We start from the raw sequence: 19,988 nt of genomic DNA on the forward strand, positions 1-19,988 counted from the left end.
TCCTTCACTGTCTTGGCCACACAGACCATGGGTTTTAGAAATAATAGCCATGTTTCCTGACATCAGTCTTCTTCCTCCCACCTACCTCTTTTTAAAGATGTTTGAAATTTCCAGCACTTTTTCTTATTAAAAAGGGCATGGCTCCCTTGGTGGCTCAGTGCTAGATCTATCTAACCTGGAAGATCTTCCAGCCAATGCAGGAGACACGGGTTCAATCCCTGATCTGGGAAGATCCTACGTGCTGCGAAGCTACTAAGCCAGTGCATCACAACTGTTGAGCCTGTGCTCTAGAGCCTGGGAACCACAACTATCAAAGCCCAGAAGACCGAGAGCCTGTGCTCTGCAGCAAGAGAAGCCACCACAATGAGAAGTCCGAGCACTACAACTAGGAGTAGCCCCACTCATGGCAACTAGAGAAAGGTCTGAGCAGCACTGAAGACTCAGCACAGCCAAAAATAAATAAATAGAATTGTATAAAAGTAAGGCATGTAAATAAAAAATTCAAATGATTCAAAAATATAAAATGAAAGATCTCTGAAATCTCACTCCTCTAAGAATAACCATAGTTACACTTCGATGTTTCTACTTCCAGATCCTTCCTACTCTGTCTGCTCTTCCCTGATTTTCACTGGCATGCAATCGATATTTCATTCAATTCATTTTTGGAGAACATCTATGTAGAATAAGGGGCTTCCCTGGTGGCTCAGTGGTAAAGGATCTGCCTACAATGAAGGAGAGTTTCAATCCCTGGGTCAGGAAGATCCCTTGAAGGAGGAAATGGCAGCCCACTCCAATCTTCTTGCCTCGGAAATCCCATGGACAGAGGAGTCTGGCGGGCTCCATGAGTCCATGGAGTCTCACAAAGAGTTGGACATGACTGAAGTGACTAAACAAAATCAGCAGCAGCAACATGTTAAATAAGGCTTTATACCGGGGAAGGATTATGGCAGAGCAATCAGAACTAGTTGGCACCCAGAGAACTCATAGAGGGGCCAAAACACAGATTAACATAAATGGAGAAAATGAAAAGTTCTGAAAGGGAGACTCCATACTTTGGGAGCTCAGCTGAGAAGAGAGGCTTTCCATCAGGGTTGATTGGGACAGGCTTCCTGGAGGAAGCTGCATCTAGGCTGGCTTCTGAGATATAGATGTGATATGGACACGTAGAAGTAGGGAAGGGCATTCTAAGAGTAGGAACCAGGAAGACTATAGACAAAGAAGAACGTACCTCCAGCAAAGCAACTTATGATGAATTTTACTTAAATCTTAGAAGAAGCAGGACTTCTGGGTGTCCTGTGGCGAAGATTCCATGTTCCCAATGCAGGGGGCCCAGGTTCGATCAGTGGTCAAGGAACTAGATCTCATACATCGCCAACTAAGAGTTTGCATGCCATAATTAAGACCCGGTGCAGCTGAATAAAATTTTTTTTAAAAGACATGGAAGAAGCCTAGAAATGTGGTGGGAAGGAACCCTCTTAGTCATCATGACTTAGACTGGACCTACTTTCAAGCCATGGAGGAAAATAAAAATTTTAAGACAAGGGAACAAGGTAGTATGTTATGGATTGAATTGTGTCCCTGTCCCTCCCCACCTCACCAAATTCATGTGTTGAAGTCGCAACCTCCAGTGGGACCTTTAAGAAAGTAATTAAGGTCAAATGAGGTCACATTAATGAACAGTAATCCAGTAAGGCTGGTGTCCTTAGAAGAAGAGATACCAGGAATGTGCGTGCACAGGGGGAAAGGCCAGGTGAAGACAGAGCAAGGAGGTGGCCACCGGGAAGCCAAGAAAACAGGCCTCACCAGAAACCAACCTGCTGGCACTTTGATTTAGAATTCCAGCCTCCAGAACTGCAAAACAAAACAAAACAAATCTGTTTAAGCCACTCAGTCTGTGGTATTTTGTGGAGGAAGCCCTAACAGACTAATAGTTAAGCATATTTGGTTTACAATATTTCTTGGTTTTTACTGAAGAATAGACTCTAGAATGGTCCCATCTTAATATGATGAAGTTGTCCTTATTGTTTCATGCTTTGCTTCTCCATTTAAACAAGACTAACACCACTGCTGTGTGTTATTTAGTATGACAGCTAGATATTGAATACTCATTCATATTTTCAGCATGCTGAGTTCTATACAAATAATCAAAGGTCACAATCTTAGCACACTGAGTACTTTTATAATTTTAGGTAAAATGGCTTGATAATAAAAATAATAGCAATAAAATTAACATAGCGGTTAATACCACCACTTATAGTGCAGCAGATGCTATTTTAAGTGTTCTCTGTGTACTGACTCATTTAATCCTCACAGCGAAACTGTCAGGTAGTTACTATTATTATCCCCATTTCACAGATGGGGAAACCAGGCATGGGGAGTTAACTATTAATAACTCATCCCAGGTTTTACAGCTGGGAAATGCAAACTGAGACGGATACAACTAGAACTGACCTAGTTTACCTAGACATTTGTCCATGTAGTTAGCATCCTGATAGGAGGTATTACCACTTGACAATGTGTTGAGGATGACTTGCTTATTTTCAGATGCAACTCAAAATTTAAACTGAGTATAAGTTCTGTGATGAAACAATGAGCTATGTGTGATGTTGTGAGTCTAAGGCAAGATATGAGTATTTAGCTTCAAACTGAATCTAAACTTTCTTTGCCACTTTCTGATACCAACTTTGGCGTCACTCAGTCTGCACTCAATATTTTTTCATCCTTCCTGAAACAATGGGAGAAGTTTTCTGGCCAATATTTGGCTTCAAATTGTGAAAGTCTTGGCTGAGAACAACTAAAAATCCTCCCCAGTATCACTGAAAACATATTATAGTTCAATTTGCAGATATGTGACCAAACATGCCTCACAATTCTAATGTCTAAACAAAAAATGTAGTTTCTGGGCCCACAATGCTGAGGGCTACCTTTGGACCCTGGAAGGCCTTTCCCTAAAGCTCTGAGTGATTTGCTGACCTCTCTCCAGACATCTCTATTTCATTCACTCCAACTCAACACTGTCTCTGCTATCTTTATTGCAAAAGTCTGAACTGTGCTTCTGTGCCAAGATTCTGTCAACTTACACTCTAGACTGAGTTTTCTTAGTCTGGTTATATAAAATTTGAAAAACAGAGAACAAAATCTCTCTTTTCTATGTCAAGTAGTTCCTTAGATGATAAAGAAATTACAGTGTTGTACATATATAGAAGATCCTCAGTAAACAGTTCTGAGCTAAAAAGAAATTATCTCTGACACCATTCCCAGTATTCACAGCTGCAACAAAAATTTAATTTTATTTATGAATGGTACAAATGGATATTGTAAAATGCATAAGAAGGTTTATGGGAATGGGGAAGGGAAATCTGTGAAGAGTTTTGCATCCCAGAAGCTAAGAATGCTGTAAATTTGTACATTGTTCTGTGAAAAGGGTCTTTAGCAATTAAAGAGTTAAGCCTGAAGTGAGGCAGGCAGCAGCTGGAGGGAGTGTTTATAGAGCAAGGCAGGAAGTGTGGAGTCCAGGACTTCTGCTGGCAGGAAGAGGTAGAGGAGAGAGGAGGGGAGGAAAGCCTGGAGGGGAGGGAGGATTTTTAGTTGTTCACAGCCTGGAAGACTTTCACAATTTGAAGCCAAATATTGGCCAGAAAACTTCTCCCGTTGCTGCAGAAAGGATGAAAAGACGCTGAGTGCAGATTGAGTAATGCCAAAGTTGGTAGATTCAGGCCTTGTGCCCAGAATACATTTGGGACTTCCAACATTTGAATGGACCTACATAGAAATAGGAATTGAGATGCTTAAATATCTGATAAAGCATTCTTAAGTAATAATAGCAACACCTAACATTTATTTAGCAATTTTTATATGCCAAGAGCTGTATTAAATGCTTTATATTTATTATCCTGTTTAATTCTTAAGAACTCTATGAGTAAAATCTCTGTTTTAGAAAGTATTCCTCAGCGAGGCTTTCCAAGTTAAATAGTTTGGCCAAAGTATAAATTTAAATAGTATTGAGACTTCCCTGGCCATCCAGTGGTTAAGATTCATTGCTCCCAATGCTAAGATCCCACTTGCCCCTTAGCACCTCCCCCCCAAAAAAAGGTACAAATTTTTAAATCTTAGAAATATGATAGTCATAAAATGTATAATGTCCAAGATTTGCTGACCTAATTTATGACGGAACCATCTGGTTTAGAGGGGAGGACAGGAGATTGTAGTGTGCACTTGCAACTTAACAATCTTCTAGATATTAACATCTACTCTTAAAGACTTGGGACCCTAATCAGTAAAACATCAGTTCAGTTCAGTTCAGTCGCCTAGTCGTGTCTGACTCTTTGCGACCGCATGAATCGCAGCACGCCAGGCCTCCCTGTCCATCACCAACTCCTGGAGTTCACTCAGACTCATGTCCATCGAGTCGGTGATGCCATCCAGCCATCTCATCCTCGGTTGTCCCCTTCTCCTCCTGTCCCCAATCCTTCCCAGCATCAGAGTCAAAATTGCATTCCCCCAGACAATTGGGTGACCTCAGGTGGACTTATTGGACGATGTTTTCTCTAGCACTATCCAATGGAACTTGCCATGGTGATGGAACTGCTCTATAATTGCAGTATCCAGTAAATAACCAGTGGTCCCATATAGCTTGGAGAAGGCAATGGCACCCCACTCCAGTACTCTTACCTGGAAAATCCCATGGATGGAGGAGCCAGGTAGGCTACAGAACATGGGGTCGCTAAGAGTCGGACACGACTGAGCGACTCACTTTGACTTTTCACTTTCATGCATTGGAGAAGGAAATGGCAACCCACTCCAGTGTTCTTGCCTAGAGAATCCCAGGGAAGGGGGAGCCTGGTGGGCTGCCGTCTATGGGGTCTCACAGAGTCGGACACGACTGAAGCGACTTAGCAGCAGCAGCAGCAGCAGCAGCAGCAGCAGCAGCAGCACATATAGCTAGAGAGCACTTGAAGTGTGATTAGTATAATTGAGGAACTGAATCTTTATTAATTTAAATTTGAATGGTCACACCTGACTAGTGACCTCTATCAGATTATGTTAGGTGACACTGCCCTCCTCCCCTTTTTTGACATGACTCTTTGACTTGAAAGAGCACCGTCTGCAGAATCTGCACACGATTCAGATAAACAGTAAATATTGAGAGGCATTTTTTTAGATACTGACAGAAATTGTCTATTTTTTAAAATTAGAGTATAGTTGATTTACAATTTTGTGTTAGTTTCAGGTGTAAAGCTGTGCTTGTTGTTTTATGCTTTGAAAAACACTGCTCCAATCCATTCTCGCCTAGAGTGCACTTTCTAAAAATGGCAAAAGTGGTATTATTGATCCCTTTTAACAGACTGGTAACTGAGGGTCAGCTGTTGAAGACAAAATGATTAGTAGTAAAGTGGGATTTGGACCCAGGTGTGTCTGGTTGAAAGTTTGCAACCTCAAATGCTTACAGAGGCCAAGTAGGGCAGACAGATGGGTCAGGAGCTTTTGCTATAAAACAGAGTAACGCAACTAGTCTGGATCTGGTTGATTACAGTTTCAGAATTGCCAAATCACATCCTGTAATTGTTCAGGAAAATCCATAATTCCAGACTCTTGTATATGATATTTCTGATTTTAAGCCCCTGTATGGACCAACTAAAACAAACTTTCAGTCCTGATACTGCCCACAGGCCACCAGTTTTCAATTCTAATGAGAGTGCAACAGTGGGAGAGCTTTCCTCTTTGCACGGCTGCGTCTACAGTTAACTGAGAACCTGGGTTTGGCCTTTCCAGTCCTTTTCAGGCTGAGTCAAGGGCTTCTCACAGCAATGACCCTTTTAATATTTGTCACATATCTCTGCTGCTACTGCTGCTAAGTCGCTTCAGTCGTGTCCGACTCTGCACGACCCCATAGACGGCAGTCCACCAGGCTCCCCCGTCCCTGGGAGTCTCCAGGCAAGAACACTGGAGTGGGTTGCCATTTCCTTCTCTAGATGGTTATTAACATGTTTGTCTTCTCAGCTAGATTGCAAGTCCCTGGAGGGGAGAAACATCTACTCAGCTATCTGTTGCCTATATAACCCTGCAAATAGAAAACATTTAACACATGTTGCTTGAATGAATATGTAAAAAAATTAGAAGCTTAAATAAATACAGCATTTATGGGCCATTTCTTCATTTTCACTTTAAAAATTAATTTTATTTATGTATTTTTGACTGTGCTGGATCTTCGTGGCAGTTGCAGGGAGTAGGGGCTACTTTACAGCTGCATTGTGTGGGCTTCTCATTGTGGCGGCATCTCTTGTGGAGTACTGGCTCTAGGGTGGGCAAGCTTCCGTAGTTGGGGCTCTCAGGTTCTAGAGCACAGGCTCAGTGGTTGTGGTACACAGGCTTAGTTACTTTGCCTGGCATGTGGGATCTTCTCAGATCAGGGATTGAACCCATGCCTCCTGCATCGGAAGGTGGATTCTTTATCTCTGAGCCACCAGGGAAGCCCCATTTTCATTTTAAATTTCTTTTTTTTAATTTATTTATTTTTAATTGAAGAATAATTGCTTTATAGAATTTTGATTGTTTCTGCCATATATCAACATGAATCAGCCATATGTATACATAGGTCCTGTCCCTCTTGAACCTCCCTCCCATCTTCCTCCCCATCCCGCCCTTCTAGGTTGTTACCCTGTTTGAGTTCCCAGAGTCCTACAGGAAATTCCCATTGGCTATCTATTTTACATATGGTAATGTAAGTTTCCATATTACTCTCTCCATACATCTCACCCTCTCCTTCCTTCCCTCTTCTACCCCTCCATGTGCATAAGTCTGTTCTCTATTGCCTGCATTTTCACTTTAAATTTCTGTGGGCTAAACTGATTTATTTCTCTGTTGTGATGTTGTTGTTGTTATTGTTTGTAAGCCTAGACTCAGACTTCCACACAATAATTCAGAAATGATCTCAAAGCAGTAATGGCTACTATCTTTTTATTTTATTCTTATTAAAAAGTTTTTTAAGCTATGCTTAAAGTTCTTCCTGTACATTATCTTAAATTTTTTTAAGTTTTTTTTAAAGTTTGCTATGCTTAAGGTTCTTCCTGTACATTATCTTAATTCCCTCCAATAAGCCAGTGAAGTAAACATTGTCATCTCTATATTACAGAAGAGAAAACAGATTCAGAATTGTTAGGTAATTTGCCCAAGGTCACATAGCTCTCATCTCTGTTGCTTCCCAGTATTAACACTCCGTGAGCTCTGCTCAGTGACTCTCAGTGCATTTTAAATCTACCTGGTAAAGTTAATACATCTAATCCCTTTCCTTTGGTAGAAAGGCAGTGAGTGGAGGAGGAAGGTGAGCCAGGGGAGGTCCCTGGGGCTGGGGTTAGTGGGATGAGACTCTCTCAGTGGGTTCAGTCTGCCAGTATTAAGCAAACCAGGCAGTGCAGAGCTGATGTTGGTGAAGACTGGTAGGAGGTCTAAGAATGTCACTGTAAGAAGGAGAACTAGAAAAAGGAACCCAGCTAGAAAATCTGTGAATAATAGGAGCTTAGGGAAGCACATATTGTATCTGCACCAAAGAGTCCGTTACGTTTTCTCTACATGGTCTCTGAAGCTTGATATTTGGGAAAGTCACAGGAAGGCACAAACTCTAATATTCCAGAGCAGTGCCAGACCCTAAAATAGGGGCTCAATCATGCTCAGTGCTTGATTAACTGTCATAAGTTTGCTTGTAAGGGATGCACTAATGGATGTTTCTTACCCTTAAAATTCAAGCAAAGCAGAGGTTCAGAAAATTTGAGAAAGCCAATACAACCCAGTGGTATTTCAAGTTGTAACTTTCTCCTCCCCGCCCAATCCCACACCAGCAATTTCTCCACCCCATGAAGATGTTAGCATTCAGCATCTACTAACCCATCCATTTGTTTTAAGTATCCATTTGCACACTCTCATGAAATGCTGATCACTCTCAAGGAAGACATTGTGGACCTGGCAAAGTTCCAAAATAACCCAAGGAGACAGAATGACCTCCAGGGGTTTGGACTTTGAGTCCTGGGCCTCTCGTGGACACTCAGGAAAGTGGTATGATCCCATCCCATGAAATGAGGAGAGGAGTGTACACAGAATTTTCCATCAAACTCCATAGCAAAAGGGCACATGATTTGAGGCTTGAATCTTATAATTCTAAGATGTACAAAAAAGAGATATACTACAGTCTTACAAACTTGGTGCTAAGTTTATGAAACCTTTTGCCCAAGAAGTGGTTCAGGCTGAAAATAAAAATTGTCTCAAAGAAAGGTAAAAACCTCAAAAGGTGTTTGAAGACAGATTTGTTTCGCACCCTCTATAATTGGATCCTAGAGGACAAGCATGCTCATAAAAAAGAAATCCTGTATCTCATATAAAACATTGAAAAATGTTTGTTCACACATAAAACTATTTCTGCATCTTGCAAAGATCTCCTTAGAAAATGACTTTTGTTTCATGTTTGGACTGCATTTTAAAGGTAAATAAATGAATTTAAATAATGCCAAATATACAGACTTAAAAGTATACAATAGTAAGAACTTATTTTGAAATGAATGAGCCATTAACAGAAACAGAATATTGAAGTTCATGCCAGCATGTAATTTTCTAATATTAGGGTGACTTCATTTCAAAACATAATGAAGTTCAACTGAACTGAAATGAGTTCCTCCTCAACCCACAGTGGTTTATTTATTGCTGCCACAAAATAAAAATATACTTGCCAACGTGGAAAGTTGTAACACTTATATGCTTTTTACTGATGGAAAACTTAGAATTAGTGTGACGTGGCAAATTTGTCCCATTAGAAACATGTCAATTAATCATGCTGATTGATAACCCCAAGTATTGTTTCTTAATTTTTAAAAATCACATACTTTCCAAGGAACCTGAAATCTTCCTTTTTGAAACAGATCTCAATTTTTCCCATGCCTGCTTTTGAGGTAAACTAGGTCTTTCTGTTGACTTTACCAAAAATGATTTTATAAAAAATGATTTTTTTTTCCCCAGGAAAAAATATACGGCATATGTAAAAGCCTGTATGCAGTTTTCAAATAACTCCAGTCATTAAAAGCAGAGCTGCAAACACAGGGCTGGGCAGGGGTGGGGGTGTGGGGGGTTAGGAGAGTCTTTTTCTGTACAGTGAAGTTTGGTTCTCTGTGAAGTAGAATTTCATCAAACTGAATGTGTTATGAATTTTAAATATATTGGATGCTAAAAGAGAAAAAATAAATATGCTGTCCTTTCTTGTGGCCCTGTCTTTAGATGCATCTGGTCATTACCTTGGCAACCCTTACAAATGGCAACTGACGTCAAGAAAAGAGGAAAAACACCGCTGAGAGCATACACTGCATGCATTATAGATCATCCTGAGGACTCAGGCCCTTGCAGGCGCTAAATGGCTTTGAGATGAGCACAAGCAATCTCTCATTTTACAAACATTCTTCATAAACTTTTTAAGGACTTAGAGATCTGAAAAGAGCATCTTCGAGTTTTTAATTTAAGCAAAATACAATTCAGCTGTTAGCTTAGGTGTTCTGACTTATGGTAACTGCCAAGCCCATTAAAGTGTTTGTCACTAGTAAATCTTAAAAACAAATGGAAGCTGCTCTTTTCTTTTAAGAGTTTTTTCCTCCCCCAATTTTCATTATGAAAAGTTCAGAGCATCAGAAGTTGAAAGAATTTTACAGTGAACACCTGTATACTCATCACCCAGAGTCCTCCATTACCATTTAACTTTACTGGCCTATTACATACCTGTCTGTCTGTCTGTCTATCCACCTGTACATTCATCCATCCCCTTATATATACTGTAATCCATCTAATTTTTGATGCATTTCCAGCATCGAAATTACAGACATGAGTGTAGTTCTAGCCAGGAGTTTTAACCACTGGAAAACCAGGGAAGTTCCTATAGGTTTTCTTTTGATACAACATTTACAGTGACATGCACAAATCTTAAATGTACATTTGCCAGAGGTTTGAACAATTTATACAAAGTCCCATCAAGATGTACAACAGTATTGTAATCACAGTACCCATGTGACTCTTCTCATTTAGTTCCAACCCCCAGCCACCCTCCACAGGCAACCTTTCTTCTAATTTCTGAATTAGAGCTTTAGCTTAAATGAGGGCTTCCCCAGTGTTAAAGAATCTGCCTGCTAATGCAGCAGCTGCAATAGATGTAGGTTCGATTCCTGGGTGGGGAAGATCCCTTGGAGGAGGAAACAGCAACCCACTCCAGTATGCTTGCCTGGAGAAATCCATGGACAGAGGAGCCTGGTGGGCTATAGTCCAAGGGGTTGCAAAGAGTCAGACATGACTGAGCACACTTACATACTTGACCTAACTGGGAAGGAAATCCAAGGAATAAGGGATATATGTATCCATGTGACTGATTCACTTTGCTGTATGGTAGAAACTGACATGACATTGTAAGGCAATTAAACTCCAATAAAATAAACAAACAAAAATAATTTTTAAAAAGAGCCTTTTATTAGGTCTTATAACCTCTAAGAGCCTTTTCTCCTGAACTGTCCCAAGGACTTCATCCATCCTTCAGATTGCAAGTATACATGTTCAGTGACATATAATACTTGCATAGCCAGCATTTACTTTTCCTCTTTTGTAGCTTTCCCCTGACTGCTACCATGTAATCACAAAACCTCTGCTCTAGTGATGAAAGGCAAGATCAGAACAGGCTGTGTAATTTTTTAGACTCAGTGCAAAATGAAAATGCAAGGCCCATGTTCAAAATTAATTAGGAATGTCAACATAGTGACAGCCAAGCATTAAATTAAACACAGGGCCCTTCTAAACGCAGGTCCTTTTCGACTGCCCAGGTTACACACTTGTGAAGCTGGCCCTGGTCAAAGATTGAACAATTGTTACAGTGCGGCCAATTGATCAAAATGTTGTGCAGCCAAAGCAACCTAGCTGGGTAGTGGAGCTACTCATTTAGAAGCTGAATGGTGAGCAGAGATCCCGGAACCTGGCAAAGGGTCAGAGTAATCTGCAGCAGAGAAGTGTTTGGGGGGATTCTAGCAGCAGTTATGTATATAACAATATATATGGATGTATCAGGGTTTCAGCCTTGGGGATGGCCCTTCTGCTGCCCTCTGGCTGAAGACATCCCAGGCAAGTGAATCTCTTAGTCTTTCTTAGTAACCTACTCTCCCTGAGTCTTGTAACCCAAGCTAGACTAACTGGAGATTTTCCCTATGGTTTTTGTGCTTGGAGCTGCAAAGGCATTACCCAGCCTCTTCCTTACTTTTTTTTCCACACTGTGCCACTCTGAACCAGGATGGAACCCATGCTCCTTGCAGAGGAAGCATAGTGTCTTAACCCCTGGAACCACGAGGGAAGTCCTATACTGCAATCTTATAAGAGAACCAAAGTAAGATTTTTCAGGGTTTTGATTAATTTCAGAATTAAGTAGGACAGGTTATCTAAATTTATGGTCCATTTTGCTCCAGGGTCTGTACACATACTATTTTTAAAAATAAATTTTATTTTTAGAGCAGTTTTTTGTTTCATAGCAAAATTGAGCAGAAAGTACAGAGAGTTCCCATATACCTCCTGTCCCCACAGATGCATAGTCTCCCCCACTATCAACGTTGTGAATTAGAGGGGTAAATTTTTTGTCATCAATGAGCCTACTTATCACCCAAAGTCCATAGATTACATTAGAGATCACTCTTGGTATTTTGTATTCCATGACAAATGTGTGATGGTGAATATCGAACATTAGAGTAGAATACAGAACAAAAATCCTCCATGTTCTACCTGTTCTTCTCTTCCTCTCCCCTCTTCCTTGGCAACCACTGATCCTTTCATTATCTCCATAGTTTAGACATTTCCAAAATGTAACATAGTTGAAATCATATAGGATATTGTCATTGTAGATTGGATTCTTTCACTCAGTTCAGTTCAGTTCAGTTCAGTCACTCAGTTGTGTCCGACTCTTTGCAACCCCATGAACTGCAGCTCGCCAGGCCTCCCTGTCCATCACCATCTCCCGGAGTTCACTCAGACTTGCGTCCATCGAGTCCGTGATGCCATCCAGCCATCTCATCCTCTGTCGTCCCCTTCTCCTCCTGCTCCCAATCCCTCTCAGCATCAGAGTCTTTTCCAATGAGTTAACTCTTTGCATGAGGTGGCCAAAGTACTGGAGTTTCAGCTTTAGCATCAGTCCTTCCAAAGAAATCCCAGGGCTGATCTCCTTCAGAATGGACTGGCTGGATCTCCTTGCGGTCCAAGGGACTCGCAAGAGTCTTCTCCAACACCACAGTTCAAAAGCATCAATTCTTCGGCACTCAGCCTTCTTCACAGTCCAACTCTCACATCCATACATGACCACAGGAAAAGCCATAGCCTTCACTAGATGGACCTTAGTTGGCAAAGTAATGTCTCTGCTTTTGAATATGCTATCTAGGTTGGTCATCACTTTTCTTCCAAGGAGTAAGTGTCTTTTAATTTCATGGCTGCAGTCACCATCTGCAGTGATTTTGGAGCCCCCCAAAATAAAGTCTGACACTGTTTCCACTGTCTCTCCATCTATTTCCCATGAAGTGATGGGACCGGATGCCATGATCTTCATTTTCTGAATGTTGAGCTTTAAGCCAACTTTTTTGCTCTCCACTTTCACTTTCATCAAGAGGCTTTTTAGTTCCTCTTCACTTTCTGGCATAAGGGTGGTGTCATCTGCATATCTGAGGTTATTGATATTTCTCCCGGCAATCTTGATTCCAGCTTGTGTTTCTTCCAGTCCAGTGTTTCTCATGATGTACTCTGCATATAAGTTAAATAAGCAGGGTGACAATATACAGCCTTGACGTACTCCTTTTCCTGTTTGGAACCAGTCTGTTGTTCCATGTCCAGTTCTAACTGCTGTTTCCTGACCTGCATACAGATTTCTCAAGAGGCAGGTCAGGTGGTCTGGTATTCCCATCTCTTTCAGAATTTTCCACAGTGTATTTAAGGTTCTTCCACATCTTTTCATGGCTTGTAGCTCATTGTTTTTAAGTGCTGAAGAATATTTCATTGTCTAGAAGTGCCTTGCTGTATTTAACCATTTACTTAACGACATCTTTGTTGCTTCCAAGTTTTGGCTATTATAAATAAAGGTTCAGAAAACACCTGTGTGCAAGTATTGTGTGGACATAAGTTTCAACTCATCTGGGTAAACACTAAGAAGCCATAATTGGTGGATCATATGCTAAGATTATGTTTAATTTTATAAGAAACTGTCAAACCATCTCCCAAATTTGGCTGTACCATTTTGCATTCCCACCAGTAATGAATGAAAGTGCCTGTTGCTCTACATCCTGCTAGTATTTGATATTGTCAGTGTTTTGGATTTTGTCCATTCTAATGCATGTGTAGTGATTTTAATTTTTATTTGTAATTTTAAATTTAGTTTGCAATTTCCTAGCAGAGACATTACTTTGCCAACAAAGGTCCATCTAGTCAAGGCTATGGTTTTTCCTGTGGTCACGTATGGATGTGAGAGTTGGACTGTGAAGAAAGCTGAGCACCACAGAATTGATGCTTCTGAACTGTGGTGTTGGAGAAGACTCTTGAGAGTCCCTTGGACTGCAAGGAGATCCAACCAGTCCATTCTAAAGGAGACCAGTCCTGGGATTTCTTTGGAAGGACTGGTGCTAAAGCTGAAACTCCAATATTTTGGCCACCTCATGCGAAGAGCTGACTCATTGGAAAAGATTCTGATGCTGGGAGGGATTGGGAGCAGGAGGAGAAGGGGACGACAGAGGATGAGATGGCTGGATGGCATCACTGACTCGATGGACATGAGTTTGAGTGAACTCCGGGAGATGGTGATGGACAGGGAGGCCTGGCGTGCTGCGATTCATGGGGTCGCAAAGATTCGGGCACGACTGAGCGACTGAACTGAACTGAATGATCTATAATGTTGAGCATCCATCTTTTCCTATTCTTATTTTCCATCTGCATATCTTTTTTTTCTTTTTTACTGAAAAATTTTTGTTGGCTTTGTTTTAATTTTTTATTTGTGTTGTGCTGGGTCTTGATTGCTATGAGCAGGCCCTCTCCAGCTTCTGTGAGCAGGACCACTCTTCACTGTGGTGCATGACCTTATTGTGGTGGTTTCGCTCATTGCAGAGCACAGGCTCTAGGTGAATGGGCTTCAGGATTTGTGGCACATGGAATCCTCCCAGTTCAGGATTCAAATCTGTGTCCCCTACAATGGCAGGCAGATTCCTATTTAGTGTACCACCATGGAAGTCCTATTGGCTTCTTCATAATTAAATCTTTTAATTAATATATATCTGACATATTATATTAGTTTCAGGTGTACTTTCTTGGCCTTTCAGAAAGAAGCAGGAATTTATTTGCCAGGAATGATGATCCCATCATACTTCTGCTGAAAGCAGCACGTGGCCTATGTTCTAAGTCTGTGTTTGTCCCCAGTGCGCCCGGTTCTGCCCTTCTGTGATGCTGAAACCTGGTCAAGCCAACACCACACATAAGCCCAGACCGTAGTTGCCGGTGCTTGTGTCACATGTGATTGCCAGATGGATGTGTTCCGGGATGCCAAAACCGTTTCCAGAATCTGAGCAATTCTTTTTTCCCTAACTTACACTTCTGTGCCGTTAGGCCTCTCTCCGGGATTTCTTCTGCCTTGGCCACACAATGGATGGCAGTCTTTTCATTTCTCCCGATACCTAAGGACCTGATGGCGTATCTAGCTTTGGAGAACACAGGGGTCTGGCCCGTGGGCTGCTCCCGCCCTGAGGCTGCCCAGGTCAGTCCGTGTCTGCTCTCCCTGCCAGAGATGTTGAGGCAGAGCTTCCAGACGGGAAATCCTCACATGGGGCTCTCCTTTTCACTCTGATTCTGAGCTGTGATGGAAAACAGGAAGAGTATCTGTGTATCTTCTTTGTTGAGGTGGCAGGATGTTGGCCCATTTTTTAATCAAGTTGTCTTTCAACTGCTGAATTTTAAAGGTTATTTGCCTGTTTTGGATAATAGTCCTTTATCAAATATGTCTTTTGCAGACATGTTCTTCCTGTCTGTGGCTTGTCTTCTCATTCTCTTAGTAGAGTCTTTTGCAGAGGTATTATTCTTTTTTTTTTCCCCACTCAAGAGATAGTTCAGGGCTTCCCTTGTGGCTCAGTGGTGAGAAAGCTGCCTACCAATGCAGAAGACACTGTTTTAATCCTTGGCCTGGGAGGCTCCCACATGCCTCAAAGCAGCAAAGCCCATGTGCCACAGTTATTGAGCCTGTGCTCTAGAATCCAGGACCCGCAGCTACTCAGCCCACTACTACTGAACAGACAGCTACCTGGCTTCCCCGCCTGTTCCGGCTCCCACTACAGTTGAATCCACTTTGGGCTCTGCTAGGTGCACATGGTGAGGACTTCCCTGGTGACTCAGAGGAAGGTCCACATAGTAGCCGTAACTACTGAAGCTTGTGTGCCCTAGCCAACAGTAAACAAATAAATAAAAAAATTTTTTTAAAAAAGAATCATTTCAACTGAGGGGATGACAAGAACATCCTTGCCTTCATAAAACCTACATTTTAATGGAGAAAATGACAATAAATAAATAATTGAATAGACACATGGCAGGCATTTATGTGGAGATAGTTCCTGGGGAGAAAATTTAAACAGGGTAAGGAGTTAGAGAGCGACTAGAGAAAAATCACTCTAGCTACTATGTGGACCTCCCTCTGAGTCACCAGGGAAGTCCTCACCATGTGCACCTAGCAGAGCCCAGAGTAGATTCAACTGTAGTGGGAGCCGGAACAGGCGGGGAAGCCAGGTAGCCGTCTGTTGCATTCATACAGGCAAGATATATGTGGGTATGGACGAGGCTGGATGCTGTGCAGGTGATGAGGAGTATCCATATTCTAGACACTAGGTTTGTTTGTTGTTGTCTGGCCACATCATGTGTCTTGTGGGATGTGGGATCTTAGTTCCCCAACCGGGGATTGAACCTGGGCCCTTAGCAGTGAAAGCACGAAGTCCTAACCACTGGACTGCTAGGGAACTTCGTGGACATTAGTTGAAAGTGGGGCTGAATCCTATCCATTAAACGACTGATGTCTCTCTCTGTCACACACACAACAAGTGGAGCTGACATACTTGCTCATGGGTTGCGTGTGAGAGAAATCACTGATTCAGGGATGAAAGCTAGGTTTGGGCCTAAGCTATCAAGTGAATGGAGGTAAAACTGGGAGGGGAGTAGGGAAGGAACAGAATAGGTAGGGCCCAGGCCAGGGCATGGGACCCTCAAGTGAAAATTCCGGTGGCCAACGGGCCACTGTGATTCAACTCAAAAAATTAAGGTTGGGACTAATCAAATGTGTGACTCTTCCACAGAGAAGAGCATGCTGGACATCTTTGCAGGCCTTCCAGATTCTTTCCCCATGCCGCTCCACCCTGCTCCCTGCCTCCATACAGACTAATCCATAGCGATTAAGTCAGCGGACTCCAACCTTCTGGTGTCCAGCTGGATTCAGCCGCCGACAGCACATAAGAAGGGAGAGCAAGGTGGGGTGACTTATTCCCCAGCTCCCTCCCTTCAGTTCCCCTTAGCTGCCTGAGCCCCTCCATGGAAATTTACAGCTCCTGTCAGGCAGGCCCCCACACAGCTGTCTCTCCAGACGCGGTCACTGCCCCCTCCCTTTACCCCTTTTAGTCCTGGGGTGGAAGCAGCCCCTCCCTCCCCCTGCTGACCTCAGAGTACTGCTGTCTGTGAAGTGAAGTGTTAGTTGTTCAGTTATGTCTGACTCTTTTTTGCCCCCATGGACTGTAGCCTGCCACGCTTCTCTGTCCACGGGATTTTCCAGGCAAGAATACCAGAGTGGGTTGCCATTTCCTCCTCCAGGGGATCTTCCCGACCCAGGGATTGAACCTGGGTCTCCTGCATTGTAGGCAGATGCTTTATCATCTGAGCCACTAGGGAAGCCCTCTTGCTGTCCTTATGCCTTTACAAATAGTCCCTGTAGTGAGCCCTACTTGAATAACTGCAATTTCAACGAGCCATCTGTTTCTCGTTGAGTCCTTGACTGAATTTAAAACCCTGAGACTGGGTACTTCCCTGGTAGTCCAGTGGTTAAGACTCTGGGCTTCCACTGTGGGAGGTGCAGTTTCAATCCTTGGTCAGGGAACTGAGATCTCATATGCTGAGTGGCACGGCCAGAAAAAAACAATTAGTTAAAAAACTCCTGAGATTGGATAAGATCACTTAGTAGTGAGAAGAGATAGAAGAAAAATTTGTGGACTGACTCCTAGGACTATCTTATTTAGAGGCTGGAAAGAGGAGGTGTATTTCCCAAAGGGAGGTCAGAGGGACAGGAAGAAAACCAGGAACTTGTGGTGATGTCTGGATAGCAGCTCTGGGAAGATAATGTGCAAGAAAGGGCTCTCTCACAGGTGGGTCAGTGGTAAAGAATCTGCCTGCCAATGCAGGAGACATGTCTTGGATCCCTGGTATGGGAGGGAGAGAAACAGAGCAAAAACACCACAGAACACACACAGGCACACACAATTTCACCTGCCTCAGGAGCTATTCTGTGATTATGGCCAGGGCAGGAAGTATTTTATATTCACCCTAATGTTGAGGACCTAATATCGCAGTGGCAGCTTAGTGGTTTTCTGGATGAATAAATGCTTTTTTTTTCTAATGGCTTATACACTATGCTTTTTGGTGCATGAAGGCCCCTTTACAGACTTGACCACTAATTCCTTGAATTGCCCTATTATAATATGTCCCTAATTATGCTTTTGTATACTATGTAATGCCTGGGTGTGAACATACTTATTTTTTTTCCCAAACAGAATTGTATTGAGAAGATGACAACATAAACTCTGCAGAAACAAAGGCTATGGATTTTGGTCACTTGGGCTCTAGAGCCATCAGATAAATCTATTACTAATGTACTTCTAAGAACAATCCTCTTTGTTTAAAGTGTGAAACTGCTCTTCACTAATATTTTGGTGTTATTCCCAGAAAGCATGCTTCGTGTAATTGGCAAGTTTTTGCAAAGGCTATTCGCTATTTGCAGCCTCTGTATTAGTGTGGTTGACTGATTTCCTCAACTCTGTTTATCCTATCCTGACTCAGTACAGGTGAAAAAAAATCTTCTACAAAGTAAAATTCGAATCCTGACTGTGTTAACTTCACAAGCAGTGACCTTGTGAAAGATCTTAACTGCTGCAAGTCTTAGTTTCCTTATCTATAAAATGGGATTAATAGTACTGTCAATCCTCATTACTTACAGAGTTCACATTTTATTTTATTTTTTATTCATTTATTTTTGGCTGTGCTGGGTCTTTGTAACTGCTTGTGGGCTTTCTCTAGTTGCAGCAAGCAGAGGTTACTCTAGTTGCAGTATGCAGGCTTCTCTTGCTATAAAAATGGGCTCTAAGGCATGCAGGCTTTAGTAGTTCTGGCGCATGGGCTTAGCTGCCCTGTGGCATGTGGAATCTTCTTGGACTAGGGATCAACCCTTGTCCCCTGCACTGGCAGGTGAATTCTTAACCACTGGACCACCAGGGAAGTCCAAGATTTCATATTTTTGAATTTATCTACTTGCTAGAATTTATCTCTGACTCCAAGATCAATACTTGAGGCACTTGTGTAGTTATTCACAAGCATGTGCAGTGCAATGAAAAATTGGAGTTGCTCAACATGTGTGTTCCCAGCTCAGTTCAGAGTGTAAACAAGTAATGTTTTTATGGTCTATTTAGTGCCATTTAAAAAATTTTTTGTGCTTTTTTGTGATTTTGCTATTTAAAATGACTTCCAAGCATAGTGTTGAAGTGCTGTCTGGTATTCTTGGTACAAAAAGGCTGTGAGGTGCCTTACAGAAAAAATACAGTGTTAGATAAGCTTTATTCAGGCATGAGTTATGGTACGGCTGGTTGTTAGTTCAGTGTTAATGAATCAACAATGTATATTAAATAAGGCATCTTTAAACAGAACAGGGAGCTTTCCAGGTGGTACTAGTGGTACATGTCTCCAACGCAGGAGACATGAGAGACGCGGGTTTGATCCCTGGGTTGGGAAGATTTCCTGCAGGAGGGCCAGCCCACTCCAGTACTCTTGCTTGGAGAATGCCATGGACAGAGGAGCCTGATGGGCTACAATTTGTAGGGTTGCAGAGAGTCGGACATGACTGAAGGGACAGTTGGTGCGCATGTGCAGGCACAAACAGAACACACATAAATATATGTTCATTGGTTGATGAAATTGTTGTGATCGGAGGCTCACAGGAACCTAATTCTGTATTTAGGAGAAATGGTTCAGAATAGTAGCTAATTCAGTGCTTGCAGAGACTTTATAAAAGATAGTTAGGGTTAGGAGTAGGGTGTACCTTAAAGACCTCATTTTACCTTGTGTGCTTGCACGCTAAGTCTCTTCAGTTGTGTCCAACTCTTTGCGACCCCATGGACTGTAGCCCACCAGGTACATCTGTGCTTTTTGCCTTAATTGCCTCATTAAATAATGTATCACCAAATACAGGTACATTCTGAGATCCTGGGGATTAGGACTTCAACATATAGATTTTGGGGGACCCAGTTCAGCTTGTGACACTACCTATCCATCCTCATCTCCCATACCTGTTTCTCTAGCCACGTTTCCAAACTGGCCACTCATTACTCTCTGAGGTTTCCTTGCCAGGTTTTGGGACTTTGTTCATCATATTGCAACCTTACAGCATCCCCTATTTCTGCATGTCTAAGTCAGATCTACTTTTCAAAGACAAGACTACTGACAAGTGCTCATTAAAGAGGTAATTAAGTTAAATGACGTCTTTAAGATTCATTTGTCCTAATCCAATATGATTGATGTCTTTATAAGAAGAGAAAAGTGGGACACAGACATGGATACACACAGAGGAAGGACCATGTGAAGGCAGAGATAGAAAGTGGTCGTCCAGCCAAGGAGAGAGGCTAACACCTTGATCCTGAATTTCTCTGCCTCTAGAAATATGAAAAATACATTTC

The 19,988-nt window shown here is 42.1% G+C and overlaps 1 pseudogene; it reads right to left on the minus strand.

Annotated features, from left to right (window-relative positions):
* Window positions 1–606: 606 nt before the first annotated feature.
* Window positions 607–19,638, minus strand: LOC120881760 (annotated as a pseudogene).
* Between the last annotated feature and the right edge of the window lie 350 nt (window positions 19,639–19,988).

This window comes from Oryx dammah, unplaced genomic scaffold (assembly GCF_014754425.2).
Source record: "Oryx dammah isolate SB20612 unplaced genomic scaffold, SCBI_Odam_1.1 HiC_scaffold_2, whole genome shotgun sequence".
NCBI classification, from domain to species: domain Eukaryota; kingdom Metazoa; phylum Chordata; class Mammalia; order Artiodactyla; family Bovidae; genus Oryx; species Oryx dammah.